Genomic DNA, 17,321 nt, shown 5'->3' with positions numbered 1-17,321 from the left:
CTGATGTCGTCTGTGGCGGCGATGAGGGCTGTCTCGGTGCTGTGGTTATTTCAGAATCCGGACTGGGATGGGTTTAGGATGTCGTTGTCCTCGAGGTGGCTGGTCAGTTGTGTGTTGACGATTTTCTCGATAACTTTCACCGGTAACGGGAGCAGGGAGATGGGCCGGAAATTCCTGAGGTCCTTCGGTTCCGCCTTGGGCTTCTTGAGAAGGGTGTTGATTTCGGCGTGCTTCCAGTTTTCCGGGAATGTAGCTGTGTCGAAGGAGATGTTGATTACTTTCGGTAGTTGGGGTGCGATGGCTGCGTCTGCTTTGTTGAATATGTGGTGTGGGCTGGAGTCTGACAGTGATCCTGAGTGAATGGAGTTCATGATCTTGCGTGTTTCGTCGTTGTTGACGTTGGTCCAGGAGGTCAGGCGGTTGATGCGGGTGGTGTTCGTAAGGGGGGGTGGAGTCTGACGTTGTCGGGGTGGTTTGGGGTGGTGTTGAAGCTGTCGTGGATGTCAGCGATCTTGCGGTGGAAGAAGGTGGCTAGCGTGTCGCACAGTTCTTGTGAGGGCGGGATGTCGTTGGCGTTGGCGCTGGGGTAGGAGAGTTCCTTCAGAATGCTGAAAAGCTCTTTGCTGTCGTGTGCGTTGTTGTCCAGGCGGCTTTTGAAGGACGATCTCTTGGCTAATCTGATGAGATGGTGATGTCTGTGGGTGGCGTCCTTGTGGGCTGCGTGGCTGTCTGGTGTTCGTTCGTGGAGCCATTTCTTCTCCAATTTCCGGCATACTCGTTTAGAGGTCTGGAGTTCTTCAGTGAACCAGGTGGGCTTGTTGCTGGTGCGGCTGTTGGAGGTTTTCTTGAGCGGGGCAAGGGTGTTGGCGCAGTCGTTGATCCACTGTCTGAGGTTGTGGGCAGCGGCGTCCGGGTTGGTGGGTTCGGTGGGTGGGTTCTGGGCGAGGGTGGTGGCCTGCTGGTCTTCGGTGACTTTGTTCCAGCAGCGGTGGGGCAGCTGTTGGGTGTGACGGTGCATGGTGGGCTTCTTGTAAGTGAAATGGACGCAGTGGTGATCCGTTCAGTGAAGTTTGATGATGCGGTCGAAGGAGACGTGGGGGCTTGTGGAGAAGATGGGGTCAAGCGTCAAGCGTCAAGCGGGTCAACTCTCCTGACCCGCTCAGAAGAGGTTGCTCCCCACGCTCCCAAGGCACTGTAACATCGTAGCGCTCCAATCTGCTGACGAGGCTCCGTGGTATCGTAGCGTTTTCAGGATAATTTAAAGCACCGCTCGCTCTGCTGCCATTGTCTGTACCTGTAGCGCTATCTCAGTGCGATTGCTCTGCTCGCATTAATTTAATTTTTGAAGTAATCTTTGCCCGATTGTGCATCTGCCCATACAGTCAGCTTAATTTGTGCCACAGTATCGCCCTGTTTCGCTTTCCTTTTGTTTCTGCCATTTTGTTGTTGTTGTTGCCTCAGCCCGTCTCTCCACCCCGCTACCGCCTCCCAGCTGCTCCTCCCACCCACAGATAGTTACTCACCGGCCCGCCTACCCCCGCGTTGTGACTCTCCTGACCCGCTCAGAAGAGGTCGCTCCCCACGCTCCCAAGGCACTGTGACATCGTAGCGCTCCAATCTGCTGACGAGGCTCCGTGGTATCGTAGCGCTTTCAGGATAATTTAAAGCACCGCTCGCTCTGCTGCCATTGTATGTACCTGTAGCGCTATCTCAGTGCAATTGTGCGCCATTGCTTGCATTGTAACTGTAGCGCTCGCATCGCTCTGCTCGCATTAATTTAATTTTTGAAGTAATCTTTGCCCGATTGTGCATCTGCCCATACAGTCAGCTTAGTTTGTGCCACAGTATCGCCCTGTTTCGCTTTCCTTTTGTTTCTGCCATTTTGTTGTTGTTGTTGCCTCAGCCCGTCTCTCCACCCCGCTACCGCCTCCCAGCTGCTCCTCCCACCCACAGATAGTTACTCACCGGCCCGCCTACCCCCGCGTTGTGACTCTCCTGACCCGCTCAGAAGAGGTCGCTCCCCGCGCTCCCAAGGCACTGTGACATCGTAGCGCTCCAATCTGCTGACGAGGCTCCGTGGTATCGTAGCGCTTTCAGGATAATTTAAAGCACCGCTCGCTCTGCTGCCATTGTCTGTACCTGTAGCGCTATCTCAGTGCGATTGTGCGCCATTGCCTGCATTGTAACTGTAGCGCTCGCATTGCTCTGCTCGCATTAATTTAATTTTTGAAGTAATCTTTGCCCGATTGTGCATCTGCCCATACTGTCAGCTTAGTTTGTGCCACAGTATCGCCCTGTTTCGCTTTCCTTTTGTTTCTGCCATTTTGTTGTTGTTGTTGCCTCAGCCCGTCTCTCCACCCCGCTACCGCCTCCCAGCTGCTCCTCCCACCCACAGATAGTTACTCACCGGCTCGCCTACCCCCGCGTTGTGACTCTCCTGACCCGCTCAGAAGAGGTCGCTCCCCACGCTCCCAAGGCACTGTGACATCGTAGAGCTCCAATCTGCTGACGAGGCTCCGTGGTATCGTAGCGCTTTCAGGATAATTTAAAGCACCGCTCGCTCTGCTGCCATTGTCTGTACCTGTAGCGCTATCTCAGTGCGATTGTGCGCCATTGCCTGCATTGTAACTGTAGCGCTCGCATTGCTCTGCTCGCATTAATTTAATTTTTGAAGTAATCTTTGCCCGATTGTGCATCTGCCCATACAGTCAGCTTAGTTTGTGCCACAGTATCGCCCTGTTTCGCTTTCCTTTTGTTTCTGTCATTTTGTTGTTGTTGTTGCCTCAGCCCGTCTCTCCACCCCGCTACCGCCTCCCAGCTGCTCCTCCCACGCCCCAACCCCCTCCACCATCCACATATGACAGATGCTTCTGCGCGCAGCGGACGCGCCCTATGCGCGCCGAAGGTGTGCCAAAGGTAAGCCCGTCTACGCCCGTCCGCGCCTGGACCGCGCCCAGCACCAGACCCCCTGGTCCTCGCAAACCCCACTCCTCCCGCATAACGTATGACGCCGCTACCCTCTTTGCCCTTAACCCCGGACGCACACCACAATGCTGCGAAGCTGCCCCAGGACACACCCATGGTCCATTCGCCTGCCACTCCTGCAAGTTCGCCTGCACCAGGACCCACACCAAATCCACTACCTCCAAACACAGCTCCAACTCCAACCACCTGAAGTGCATCCTGCTGAACACCCGCTCGATCCACAGACACGCCACGGAACTCTGGGACCTACTCGACACTGCATCGCCGGACGTCGCCTTCCTTACAGAAACCTGGATGAACGCCTCATTAGCACCCGACATCGCCATAGCCATCCCGGACGCTTACAAGATCATCCGAAAAGACCGCACCAACCAAACAGGAGGAGGCATTGCCATCGTCCATAAGAATACCATCAGAATCACGACCAGCGCCGACGATAACCTCATGACCGCCAAACACCTCCACTTCCAGATCCACACCGACCCCAGGACCACACTTAGAGGCACCCTCATCTACACACCACCAGGAACCCGCACACAATTCAACGAAGACATCACCGACTTCATCAGCCCACATGCCCTCCCCTCCGAGAACTACATTCTACTGGGAGACCTCAACTTCCACCTGGAAAAGAAAAACGACAGCAACACCACCACCCTTCTGGACAACCTGGCCAATCTGGGACTCAAACAACTTGTTGACACCCCCACCCACCTTGCCGGACACACGCTCGACCCTATCTTCACCTCCAGCAAACACATCTCCTTCGATCACACCACAGCTCTCCATTGGACTGAACACAACTGCGTTCACTTCAGCTACAAAACGACCACGACCCACAACGTATTCCTCGAAGAAACTGGAACAAAATCACCACCGACCAACTCGTCACATCGCTTAACCAAAACCCTCCTGCCATATCAGCGGACCCAAACCAAGCTGCCACCAAACTCACACAATGGATCACCCACTGCGCTGACGAATTAGCACCCTTGAAAAACCACCAGATCAAACAAAGTAGCAAAAAGCCCCCCCGTTCAACGATGACCTTAAGAAATCCAAGAAGTTTTGTCGTACCCTCGAGAAAACCTGGAGAAAAAAACCAACTACTGACAACCAGACCTCCTTCAAGGACGCCACCCGCAAACACCACCAACTGATCCGATCCACCAAGAAATCTGCATTCAAGGATAGACTCGACAACAACGCCCACAACAGCAAGGAACTATTCAACATCGTCAAAGAATTTACCAACCCCACCGCCGGCACCAACGACATCACCCCCTCTCAAGACCTCTGCGACTCTTTATCCTCTTTCTTCCACAACAAAATCGCCGACATACATAACAGCTTTGAAAACCAGTCCGATGAACAGCCCACTCCACCCACCTCTGAACCAAAACAGCACTCTCACAACCTTTTCGCCTGGAACCCAATCACCACTGAGGACACCATCCGCCTGATGAACTCCATTCACTCAGGATCGCCAACCGACCCATGTCCCCACCACATCTTCAACAAAGCAGACTCCATCATCGCACCCCATCTCCGCGATGTCATCAACTGTTCCTTCAACTCCGCTACCTTCCCGGAAAGCTGGAAACATGCCGAACTCAGCGCCCTCCTGAAGAAACCCACATCAGACCCCTCTGAACTTAAGAACTACCGCCCCATCTCACTCCTCCCATTCCCTGCCAAAGTCATCGAGAAAGCCGTCAATAGTCAGCTCGCCGCCTTCCTGGAATCCAACAATTCCCTCGACCCTTCACAGTCCGGCTTCCGTGCCAAACACAGCACCGAAACTGCCCTCATCGCAGCTACAGACGACATCCGAACGCTACTGGACAACGGAGAAACAGTTGCCCTCATCCTTCTCGACCTCTCCGCCGCCTTCGACACAGTATGTCATAGCACCCTCATACAACGCCTCAACAGCGTCGGAATACAAGGAAAAGCTTTGGACTGGATCATCTCGTTCCTCGCCGGAAGAACCCAGAGAGTCCGTCTCCCCCCATTCAAATCAGAGGCCACCGAAGTCATCTGTGGTGTACCACAAGGATCTTCACTCAGCCCACCCTCTTCAACATATACATGAGTCCCCTCGCATCCATCGCACGTCAACACAACCTCAACATCATCTCCTACGCAGACGACACCCAGCTGATCCTCTCCCTCACCAAAGACCCAAACTCCGCCAAAACCAATTTACACGAAGGAATGAAAGAAGTAGCCGAATGGATGAAGAACAGCCGTTTAAAACTAAACTCGGACAAAACGGAAGTCCTCATCCTAGGATCATCCCCCTCTGCCTGGGACGACTCATGGTGGCCACCGGCCCTGGGTACAGCACCCATACCTACAGATCACGCACGTAACCTGGGCTTCATCCTAGACTCCTCCCTCTCGATGACCAGACAAGTCAACGCCGTCTCATCTTCATGCTTCAACATCCTACGCATGCTCAAAAAAAACTTCCGCTGGATCCCCACCGAAACAAGAAAGACAGTCACCCACGCACTGGTCACCAGCCGACTGGATTATGGAAATACCCTTTACGCCGGGACCACAGCCAAACTACAGAAAAAACTCCAATGCATCCAAAACGCCTCAGCCAGACTCATACTGGACATTCCCCGTCAGGCTTACATTTCCGGTCACCTGAAGGATCTCCACTGGCTCCCCGTCAATAAGAGAATAACGTTCCGTCTCCTCACCCACGCACACAAGTCCCTCTATGACCTAGGACCCGAATGCCTCAACACACGACTGTCCTTCTACACACCCACCCGCCAACTACGATCATCCAACCAAGCGCTCGCCGCAATTCCGCGCATTCACAGATCCACCATGGGAGGAAGATCCTTCTCCTACTTAGCAGCCAAAACGTGGAATTCTCTCTCCACTCACCTCCGACTTACACAGAACCACCTCTCCTTCAGTAAGCAACTAAAAACCTGGCTATTCGATATGTAATGCACCCACCCTCCCACAAGCGCCTTGAGACCCTCTGGGTGAGTAGTGCGCTATACAAATTCCTGAACTTGAACTTGAAGCGTGTGGCCGGCGGCGTGGGTGGGAGCGGTGACAAGTTGTCTGAGGCCGAGGTTGGTTGTCGATCAGAAGGTGGCGAGTTGGCGTCGTTGTTGTTCTCGAGGTGGAAGTTCAGGTCCCCGAAGAGGATGTAGTCCTTGGAGGCGAGTGCGTGGGTGCTGACGAGGTCAGCATTGGAGTCGCTGAACTGTGGCCGGGGTCCTGGGGGTCTGTAGACAAATGTTCCTCTATGGGTGGTGTTGGGGTCAGTGTGGATCCGGAAGTGCCGGTGTTCGGCGGTGCTCAGAGTGTCGTCTGAGTCGGTGGAGACCTTGAGGCTGGACTTGTGGAAGATGACTATTCCTCCTCCAGTTACGTTGGTGAGGTCTCTGCGGGCGATCTTGTAGCCGTCCGGGATGGCTATGGCAATGTCAGGAGCTGAGGAGTCTCCACCAGGTCTCGGTCAGGAAGGCAACGTCTGGGGTGGAGGTGTTGAGCAGGTCCCAGATCTCGACGACATGTTTGCATGCAGAGCGTGTGTTTAGGAGTATGCAGCGGAAGTGGTTGGGTCCGGGCCTTGGTGGTTTGGTGGCTCTGTCGCAGGCGAAGCTGCAGGTGCGGCAGGAGAAAGGTCCGTGGGTGAGTTTTGGAGCAGCCTGGAAGCAGCTGTGGTCTCGGTCGGCGTTGAGTGCGTGGAGGGTGTTGGCGTTGTATCGCAGTCTGGCGTCGTGGCGTTTGTGGGGGCCAGGGGTTCTGGTGCTGGGTGCGGTCCAGGCACGGACGGGCGCAGACGGGCTTGCCTTAGGCACGCCTTCAGCACGCCAGTGGCGCAGCTGCGCAGCATCCTACATATCTGGGGAGGTGGGAGGAAGGAGCAGGTGGGAGGCAGGAGCAGCGAGTGGGCAGGGGGCAGGGCCGCAGGGGGCACAGCGGCGGGGAGAACGAGAGATACAGAAAGCAAAATGGGGCAAAAAGAAGGGAAACAGTGGCAATGAGCAAAAAAGAAAGGGGGAAAGAAGAGGGGAAACCAGTGGCACAGAGCAAAAAAAATGGGCACAAAGGAGGGGGAAAATGAGTGGCACAAAGAGCAAAAAAACGGGGCACAGAAGAGGGGAAAACAGTAGCACAGAGCAAAAAAAGGCACAAAGGAGAGGGAAAACGAGTGGCACAGAGAGCAAAAAACGGGGCACAGAAGAGGGGAAAACAGTAGCCCAGAGCAAAGCAAAAAAAACGGGGCACAAAGGAGGGGGAAAAACGAGTGGCACAGAGAGCAAAGAAAATGGAGGATGGGCACACTAACCAGCGAGTCCTTTAGCAGCGGCAGCAGGGGCATGCAGGCGGAGCTGCGTGGAGGGGGAGTGACCTACCAGGAGGGTCAGTGGTCGCTTTCTTCACCGCGCAGCGTTCTGCATATATGGGGAGGAGCAGCTGGGAGGCGGGGGCAGGGGGCGGGGCCTGCAAGTAGAATCCCCCTCCAATAGGAATCCGGGTGGCTGATGGGTGAAGTCTAATGTCCCTGAGACTTCGGCAGGAGGCAAGCTCAAATCAGGCCCTTGGGTAGTTGCTTCAGCAAGAAGGATGAAAGTTTCAGAGTCCTTTTCCTCTATTTATACGGACAGAGGTTTGTCTTAACATCCAGAAGTAACACACCGTGTAGGGGTTTTAGCACAGATCTTTATACCCCAAAAGTATTTATTCTCAAAAAGTCACAGATCACTGAACCCAGCCAGAACCAGTTTGGTGTCGTTCTGGAGCACTTGGTTGCAAGGCTGAATCCTGCCTTTCAGGAAGTGGGAGTCTGCCATCAGACGCACGGTGGGAGGTGGAGCTATCATTCACCTTGCCAGACACAGCCCTGCTCAGATCAAAGGGTCACCTCTCCCAATACTCCACTGCTGATCTCTTTATTCAATCCAGGTCAGGCTCAGCCTACCCTGACCCGGCAAAACCAGACAGCCACAACACATAACATCAGAGCACACTGGAAGACTTAGGCAAGAAAATATCTACTTCCTAAAAGTGGTATTTTCAATCACAGAATATAAAAATAATCGTCATTAAAAGATTCACTTTCATAGTTGGAGCTCAGGCATAATAAATTTGATGTTCCTATCATGTTCCTTGGGTCATTTAGGATTATATCAATTCAAACAGTCAATTTACAATAGGGAGCATTCACGCTGTGGCACTGAATGGCAGTGGCACAGCACCCAGACCATCTAACACCAGGAAACACAGAGGAGACAAAAGCAATATAATGGAAGGGAGACCCGCGCCAATGGTGCCAGGTCTAACAAACAACATATGGTGCCAAGGTGGTGTTACACAAAGAACTGCGCACACCAGAAACTGAGCTCTGTATACATGAACGCCGACTACCACGTTATCGTACAACGGCTACTCTGCTGGTGTGTGCGATACTGGACTACCACGTTATCAAACAAGGGCTACTCCGCTGGCATGTGCGATACTGGCACATCAGGAAACACTAGAGTGGCTAGGTAATATAGACTACAGGGAATACCAGCCAAGGAAATACACCGAGGGTGACAAGGCTGGCAGGCTTTTAGCCTGTCTTCTTCTCTCTGATACCCCATGGGTACTCACAAACTTTCTCTCGGGGGCCAAATTTACAGTGTGGTTTGTGTCCGAGGGCCGCACCAGTGGGGCGGGGTCAGTGGGGGAGGTGGCGGGCTAGAGCAACAACAAAAAAACTGAGACCATGAGGTTGCACACAGGTCCCTGCCAGGGGCGTAACACAGGCCCCCGCAGCTCACGCATTACAGGGAGGCCCCCGCTCTAGGTGGACCCTCACTCAGCAGCGTAGCCAGCAAGCAGCAAGCCTCTACAACATCATGATAGTGCGCACGCCTGCCCCGACCTCTTAATAAATTAAATGTGTGCATGCCCCGACCCCGGCCGAACTTCAGAGGCTCTTTTTCATTAATGAAATGGTGGGTGCTCGGCGCGCAGTTGTCTCTGCGTCTGCGTGGGCTTCAGGGTGGGGCTGGTCCATTGTCATGCGCATTAAGGAGCGCAATTAAAAGTGCGCATGACTTGAGGCATCCCAGGACCCAGCCACGCCGTCACCAGCCATAATTTAAATTACTACTTGCCCCAAGTCCCAGCCAGGCTAGCACTAGCCTTGCGCTGTCTTTTCCTTCCCGCTCGCTCCTGCCTCTGAAGCTGCAGGCCAGGGGCAGGCCTCAGGCCTCAGCCGAGTCTGTCCAAGGTAGGAGACGGCAAAGACGTACTATGACAAACTGGCGATGAAACCGGAGTGAAAGCTTGCAGACATCCATTGTGAGAAACTTTTCATTGCTCTTCCTTCTCAAGTGCTGATTCCAAAGGGTACGTGGCTCTACGAGGATGATACACTGTTATCAGACAGCACTGGATTATAAAACATTGTGCTAGGTTTGCAGAATTTTAATATGTGATACAGAGCTAATTTAGAGCTGCACTTTGACTTGTGGGGCCGATTGAGTAGTATGTGAAGTCGATTATAGCAATTCCCCAAACTTCACCGGGCTTGTACAGTTAAGCTAAGAATACACTTTCCTTGGTGCCTGCCCTTCAGTATTGACACACAAGATTGGACTTTGTTGTGGTGGAAGAATAGATAATTTATATTTATTAGTCCGGTTTTGTCCCACGGTATTTGCAGTACCAGAGTATGTCAGGGAGTTTGAGTTTCAGGTCTGGGGATATATGTTAGGCTGCCACGCTTTCCAGTACTTTTGCAAAGAAAGATAAGCCAGACAAGGGTCCGAAGTTTAACCTGGTTTCACGACGAGTCTTAACATGTCTTTTGTACTTGTGACGTTACTGTTGCATGTATGAGTTGCGGGCAGGCTTCCCTGTAGATAGCAAGATATTAGACACTCTCTTAAGGCTGGTGGCCACTCCAGTAAGGCCACAATTGAGAAACTTTCTGTTTCGTGTCTTGTGGAAGGTGCATTTGTATTTAATAGCCATATTATTAACCTATGTTTGGAGTGGGGTAAATGCAGTGCGAAGCACTAAGGGCCATATGTATCATGGCCAAATGGGTTCGCAAACGCCGAAATTCGCAGATGCCGGCGTTTGCGAACCCATTTTCGCTAAATGGTATGTATGAAACAGTCTTTGCTCAGCCATTTGTTGTAGCCTTCTCTCTATACCTATTTTGAATATAATAAATTAGTTGATGAAAGGAGTTTCGATATGGTTGTTGCGTCAGCGAGGACAAATAAGCAGCTGATTAGGGCTGGAGGAGGGCATGGATTTTAAAAGTTTTTTGATGGTGGATTATGCGTTGAGATGAGTGCACAAAAAGGATTTTTGGGGAAGGAGGGCAGAAGTGATATCTTGCTTATCAGTGGAGTCTTCAGTGATTATGGGAGAACTTTTAGCGGGGGCAGAGTAAAGAGTGTGGTTTTGGGTCTGGAGGGACAATCCAGGAATTGGGAAGCCGGGAAGTAGGTGGGAGTAACACAGGCTCAATATGACTAGGCAGAAGAACATAGACAAGAAGAAACTTGGCTGTTTATCTTAGATAGGAGATTTGGCAATATTGGCTTGGGAATCACCATGGGCATGCAATTTTTCATTATGGCGAATTCCCTTAACTCTATTGTACTGAATTATTTATCAAATGCAGCCAGATTGTGGCCATGCATTTGCATTGTATTTTTAAAGTACTTGTTTGTTAGCATTTTAGCAAAAATTTCAGACCCCCAAGATATGGTGAAGGTTCATAACAATTGAACACCATCAGGTAAATGACATACAGCACATCAGATCACTATAATCCTTTTCAATCGTCCTTATACCAACTTGCTTACAATGTTGTCTACAATGCTTGGCCACATGCTGAAAAATGTGTGCATTTATCGTGAAGATTTATGCTACAAGCATACAAGCCAACATTTTAGTAGTCGAAAGTGGGAGATTTAAAAAAAAAATAATGGGGCGAATATTTTTCCCCTTATTGACCTCTATTAAGGGAAAGGTCATTTTAGGTGGCAAGCAGCCAAAATAAAGCAATTTGTTTTCTTCACAAATCGCGAGTCTCTGCCTGTACCGGATATATTGGCACGTGTGTACAAGTGTAATTCAAACATGCTGATTATTGATTTGTATTCTGTATTTTAATTAAAAGGCCAACTCTCAGTAAAACATAAATAAAAAACTTTGGGTTCTTGGTAGGGTGCATCATTTAAATATTTTCGATTCCTTATGAAGCATTGAAGCCTTGTATTTATACACACAATGCACCATACCTTTATTAGATAAGCATCTCTAACAAAAGATACCTAATCTACATGTAGCTATCAAATATTTTCTGACAGCTAAAGCAAATTTTCTTGGTTGTGTTTATATCTAATTAAATAACTTGATAACACTTTCTGGAATCTGTTAATAAAATATCCACTCTTCCATTTATTTCAAGCACATAGCAGCTATTGAGCTGTGCGTTTTTCTAAACAACCTGACTAGATCCACAGCCGGAATAACTATTGTTGTTTCTCTGGCTGGAGAGCTGACCATGATAAGTGCTTCTTACTGCATTTACCCCACCCACAACAGCAAGGAACTCTTCAACATCGTTAAAGAGCTCTCTAACCCCAGCGCCTGCAACAACGACATCACACCCTCGCAAGACCTCTGCGACTCACTCGCCTCGTTCTTTCACTGCAAAATCGCCGACATACACAACAGCTTCGGCGCACAGACCACGCACCCAACCACCGAACCAGCGCCCCCCACTACCACCCTCTGCAACTGGACCCCGGTCAGCACCAAAGAAACCACCCGTACGATGAACACCATCCACTCCGGCTCCCCCACCGACCCCTGTCCACACCACATCTTCAACAAAGGCTACTCCATCATCGCACCCCGACTCCGGGACATCATTAACAGCTCCTTCGCATCCGCCACCTTCCCGGAGAGCTGGAAACATGCCGAGCTCAGCGCCCTCTTGAAGAAACCCACCGCGGACCCCACGGACCTCAAGAACTTCCACCCCATCTCGCTCCTCCCTTTTCCTGCCAAAGTCATCGAGAAGACTGTCAACAAACAACTCTCTGCCTTCCTCGAGACAAACGGATCCCTCGACCCCTCGCAGTCTGGTTTCCGAGCAAACCACAGCACCGAGACCGCCCTCATCGCAGCTACCGACAACATCAGGTCCCTGCTCGACAACGGGGAAACAGCTGCACTCATCCTCCTGGACCTCTCAGCAGCCTTCGACACCGTATGTCACCGCACCCTGATACAATGCCTCAGCAACACCGGAATCCAAGGAACAGCCTTGGAGTGGATCATCTCGTTCTCGCCGGAAGAACCCAGAGAGTCCGCCTCCCCCCGTTCAGATCCGCGGCCACCGAAGTCATCTGCGGCGTTCCGCAAGGATCCTCGCTCAGCCCCACCCTCTTCAACGTCGACATGAGCCCCCTTGCAGCCATTGCACGCCAACACAACCTAAACATCATCTCCTACGCCGACGACACCCAGCTGATCGTCTTCCTCTGCAACGACCCCGTCACCGCCAGAGCCAGCCTCCCGGAAGGAATGAAGGACGTCGCGGAATGGATGAAGCTCAGCCGTCTGAAACTGAACTCAGACAAGACGGAAGTCCTCATCCTGGGACCATCTCCCTCTGCCTGGGATGACTCCTGGTGGCCCCCTGCCCTGGGCACCGCCCCCAAGCCAACGGACCATGCTCACAACCTGGGCTTCATCCTGGACTCCTCCCTCACGATGTCCAAGCAAGTCAACGCCGTCTCGTCATCCTGCTTTAACACCCTGCGCATGCTCCGAAAGATCTTCCGGTGGATCCCCACCGAAACCAGGAAGACGGTCACCCAGGCCCTTGTCACCAGCCGACTGGACTATGGGAACACCCTCTACGCTGGAACCACAGCCAAACTCCAAAAAAGACTCCAGCGCATACAGAACGCTTCTGCACGTCGCATCCTGGACATCCCCCGTCACAGCCACATCTCTGCCCATCTGAAAGACCTGCACTGGCTCCCCGTCAACAAGAGGATCACGTTCAGACTCCTCACCCACGCACACAAGGCTCTCCATTGACATGGGTCCCAAATACCTCAACAGCCGCCTCGCATTCTACACACCCACTCGCCAGCTCCGATCTGCCAGCCTCGCCCTCGCCACCATCCCACAAATTCGCAGATCCACCGCCGGAGGAAGATCCTTCTCCTACCTGGTGGCCAAGACATGGAACTCCCTCCCCACCCACCTACGGCTGACCCAGGATCATCTCTCCTTCAGGAAACAACTCAAGACCTGGCTGTTCGAGCAGTAGCGACTCCCCCTCCCCCCAGCACCTTGAGACCCTAGCTGGTGAGTAGCGCGCTCTACAAATTTCCTGATTGATTGATTAATTGATTGTTATGGCGCAAGATCCATATTATATTTTCCCTATCACACCTTCCAGCAGTTTGAAATACTGGGTTGCCAGTCTTTCCATCAATCACATTTTCATTTAGCTCAGTTTCATTCGAGCAGTAGCGACTCCCCCTCCCCCCAGCACCTTGAGACCCTAGCTGGTGAGTAGCGCGCTCTACAAATTTCCTGATTGATTGATTGATTGATTGTTATGGCGCAAGATCCATATTATATTTTCCCTATCACACCTTCCAGCAGTTTGAAATACTGGGTTGCCAGTCTTTCCATCAATCACATTTTCATTTAGCTCAGTTTCATTCATTCGTCTATTGAAATCACCTCCTGTAATAATGAAAGAGTTGGGCAGAATTCATCTTATGTTACCAGCCTCTCTCAGTTGTGGACAATTCATCTATAGAGAAGTAAACATTTACAATTACTTTTGAGTCAACAGTATTAGTATATTATTAGCGAAAGTGTTATAACAGCAAAAACACATATTAATGTAAGTTTAATCACAATTGCAGGGCACCCTTTTTCACCTAAGAAGCTGCACTACGAAAAGTGAGATAGCAATGAATATTTGGAGATGTGAGTGACCAATTCTCTTGCGCTTATATAAAAGAGCAATCAATACGTTTATCATATTTGACAACCTAATTTATCCGTTGATTAGCTCCAAATATGTTCTATGAGACAATTGTGAAATTGATATTCTCTCTGATATTTCACGCTTCATTCCTTTCTTTATGTTTGTACTTTCTTGCAGTTTTCCTGAAGCTATCTGTCATGTTTGTTTTGAATAGGATAATGCTGGTTGCTTACAGTTCTGTCACTTAGGTAACTTAAATGTTATCATTTATGGTTATAGTTCTTTGTGCATTTTATTTACTTCCTTTCACTCAACTGACGAGCAGTCCTATATATTTGCTCCTCTGGCAAGGAAAAAAGGCCGTACAGCTGCATCGGGGCTGTGCCTCCATTTTTCCAGTATTATCATTAGCTAGGTTGAAGGCTATTAGCATGACAACATAACACAATTCTCCATCCATGTCAGTTGTCATTTTCCACATTATTAGAGAGTAGAAGGCTACCTGTGTATTGTGTTATTGGCATTAAACACACACCTAATTGTTTTAATATCTGTCCTTGAAATACCATCCATCTTTGGAATGGTTGCAAAGATTTTTTGCTGTGTGCTCCTATTTAATGGCTTACGTTCGGGCTGTGAGTAAGATGCAGTTATTTGCATTGTCGCCACAAAAATATTTTTTCGTTTATCACCTTATTGTTATGGTTAAATCCAGCTTTTGGTTCAACATAAAAGTCGTTCCTCTGCGACCACAGCCTTAAGGGCTCCTTTACTACAGACTCCAACCCCTCTTGGCCTCATTATGATCATTTGGCGCTTCTATCTTAGCCATTAAACTCAGACTTTTCTTTCTATTTTTTTTTAGGTGTCCTCAGTTTAATTAAGATATCGTTGACGTCTTTTACCTTCTGCATTGTTTCGCATTGTATTTTAGTGTTTCAGACTTTGGAACATGCACAATAGATTTTACTTGATCATCAACTTCATTTCATCCATTTACTATGGACCCTTGCAGTTTTGGTTTATTCTTTATCTGCTTATGCTTGTTGTATTCTTCATTAGTTGGCTATCATATTTTCTGTTTGTCATACCAAGGCAGTCCAATCAGCCAATAGGGGATCCATGACACATAGTCTTTGTGGGTCAGTGGCGTAACAAAGGCCCCTGCAGCCCCTGTGGTGTGGGGGGGGGGGGGGGCTCTCTGGCACTGGCAGGTCCCTGGTGTGAGAGCTTCAGACTGCATCCGGAGTGTGGGGGCCCCCTGCATGTACTTTGCAGGGGGCCCCTTCAGGTTTCGTTACACCACTGGTCCCTGCAGCGGACGCCTTCCTCCACTGAGCCACCAGACCCGGCATACACACATCTCTCTCTCTCTCTCTCTCTCTCTCTCTCTCTCTCTCTCTCTCTCTCTCTCTCTCTCTCTCTCTCTCTCTCTCTCCCTCTCTCTCCCCCTCTCCCTGCCTCTCTCTCTCTCCCTCTCTCAACCTCTCTCAACCTCACTCAACCTCTCTCAACCTCTCTCTCTCTCTCCCTCCCTCTCTCCCTCCATCTCTCCCTATTTCTCCCTCTGACTCACTCAGACTGTCTCACTTCCCCTCACTCCCTCTCTCTCCCTCTCTCTCTCCCTGACTCCCTCTTTCTCACTCACTCTGTCTCACTCTCTCTCTCTCTGTCTCCCTCTCCTTGTCTCCCTCTCTCTCTCTCTCTGTCTCCCTCTCTCTCTCTCTGTCTCCCTCTCTCCCTCTCTATGTCTACTTCTCTCCCCTTCCCTCTCCCTCTCTGTCTCCCTCTCTCTCCTTCCCTCTCCCTGTCTCCCTCACTCTGTCGTCCTCCTCACTCTGTCGCCCTCCTCACTCTGTCACCCTCCTCACTCTGTTGCCCTCCTCTCTCTGTCGTCCTCCTCACTCTGTTGCCCTCCTCTCTCTGTCGCCCTCCTCCCTCCCTCTGTCTGTCACCCTCCTCCCTCTCTCCTCCCTCCCTTTGTCTGTCACCCGCCCTCCTCCCTCCCTCCCTCTGTCACCCTCCTCCCTCTGTCACCCTTCTCGCTCCCTCCTCCCTCTCTCCTTCCTCCCTCTGTCTGTCGCCCTCCTCCCTTCTCCATCCCTCCCTCCCTCCTCCCTCTGTCTGTCACCATCCTCCCTCCCTCTGTCTGTCACCATCTGTCCCCCTCTTCCCTCCCTCCTCCCTCCCTCCCTTGGTCTGTCACCCTTTGTCTGTCACCCTCCTCCCTCCCTCATCCCTCCGTCTGTCACCCTCTGTCTCCCTTCCTCTCCCTTTCTCTGTCTCCCTCTCTCTCCCTTTCTCCGTCTCCCTCCCTCTCTTTGTCTCCCTTCCTCTCCCTTCCTCTCTCTTTCTCTGTCTCCCTCCCTCTTCCTCTCTTTATCTCCCTTCCTCTTCCTTTCTCTGTCTCCCTCCCTCTCCCTCTCTTTGTCTCCCTCTGTCTGTCCCCCTCTGTTTCCCTCCAACTCCCTCTCTTTATCTCCCTCTGTCTGTCTTCCTCTGTCTCCCTCCCTCTCCGTCTCCCTCAATCTGTCTCCTTCTGTCTGTCTGCCTCTCTTTGTCTCCCTCTCTTTGTCTCCCTCCCTCTGTCTCCCTCCTTCCTCTGTCTCCCTCCTCCCTCTGTCCCTCTCCTCCCTCTTTCTCCCTCCTCCCTCTGTCCCCCTCCTCCCTCTGCCTCCCTCCTCCCTCTATCTGTCTCCCTCTCTCTGTCTCCATATGTCTGTCTCCTTCCCTCTGTCTCCCTCTGTCACCCTCTCCCTCCCTCTGTCTGTATCCCTCCCTCTGTCTGTCTCCCTCCCTCTGTCTGTCTCCCTCCCTCTCCCTTTCTCTGTCTCCCTCTCTCTGTCTCCCTTTCCCTCCCTCCCTCGTTTTCCCTCTCCCTCCCTTTCCCTCCCTCCCTCGCTCTCCCTCTGCCTGCCTCCCTTTCCCTCCCTCCCTCGCTCTCTCTCTCTCTCTCCCTCCCTTTCCTTCCCTCCCTCCCTCTCCCTCTGTCTGCTTCCTTTTTCCTCTCTCCCTCGCTCTCCTTCCCTCTCCCCCTCTTTCCCTCTCTCCCTCGCTCTCCCTCCCTCTCCCTCCCTTTCCTTCCCTCCTTCGCTCTCCCTCTGTCTGCCTCCCTTTCCTTCCCTCCCTCGCACTCCCTCCCTCCCTTTTCTTCCCTCCCTCACTCTCCCTCTGTCTGCTTCCCTTTCCCTCCCTCCCTCGCTCTCCCTCCCTCTCCCTTTCCATCACTTTCCCTCCCTCCCTCGCTCCCTCTCCCATTCACTCCCTCCCTCGCTCTCCCTCTGTCTTCCTCTGTCTCCCTCCCTTTCTGTCCCTC

This window comes from Lissotriton helveticus, chromosome 7, assembly GCF_964261635.1.
Source record: "Lissotriton helveticus chromosome 7, aLisHel1.1, whole genome shotgun sequence".
Taxonomy (NCBI): Eukaryota; Metazoa; Chordata; class Amphibia; order Caudata; family Salamandridae; genus Lissotriton; species Lissotriton helveticus.
Note: the sequence above shows the minus strand (reverse complement) of the source record.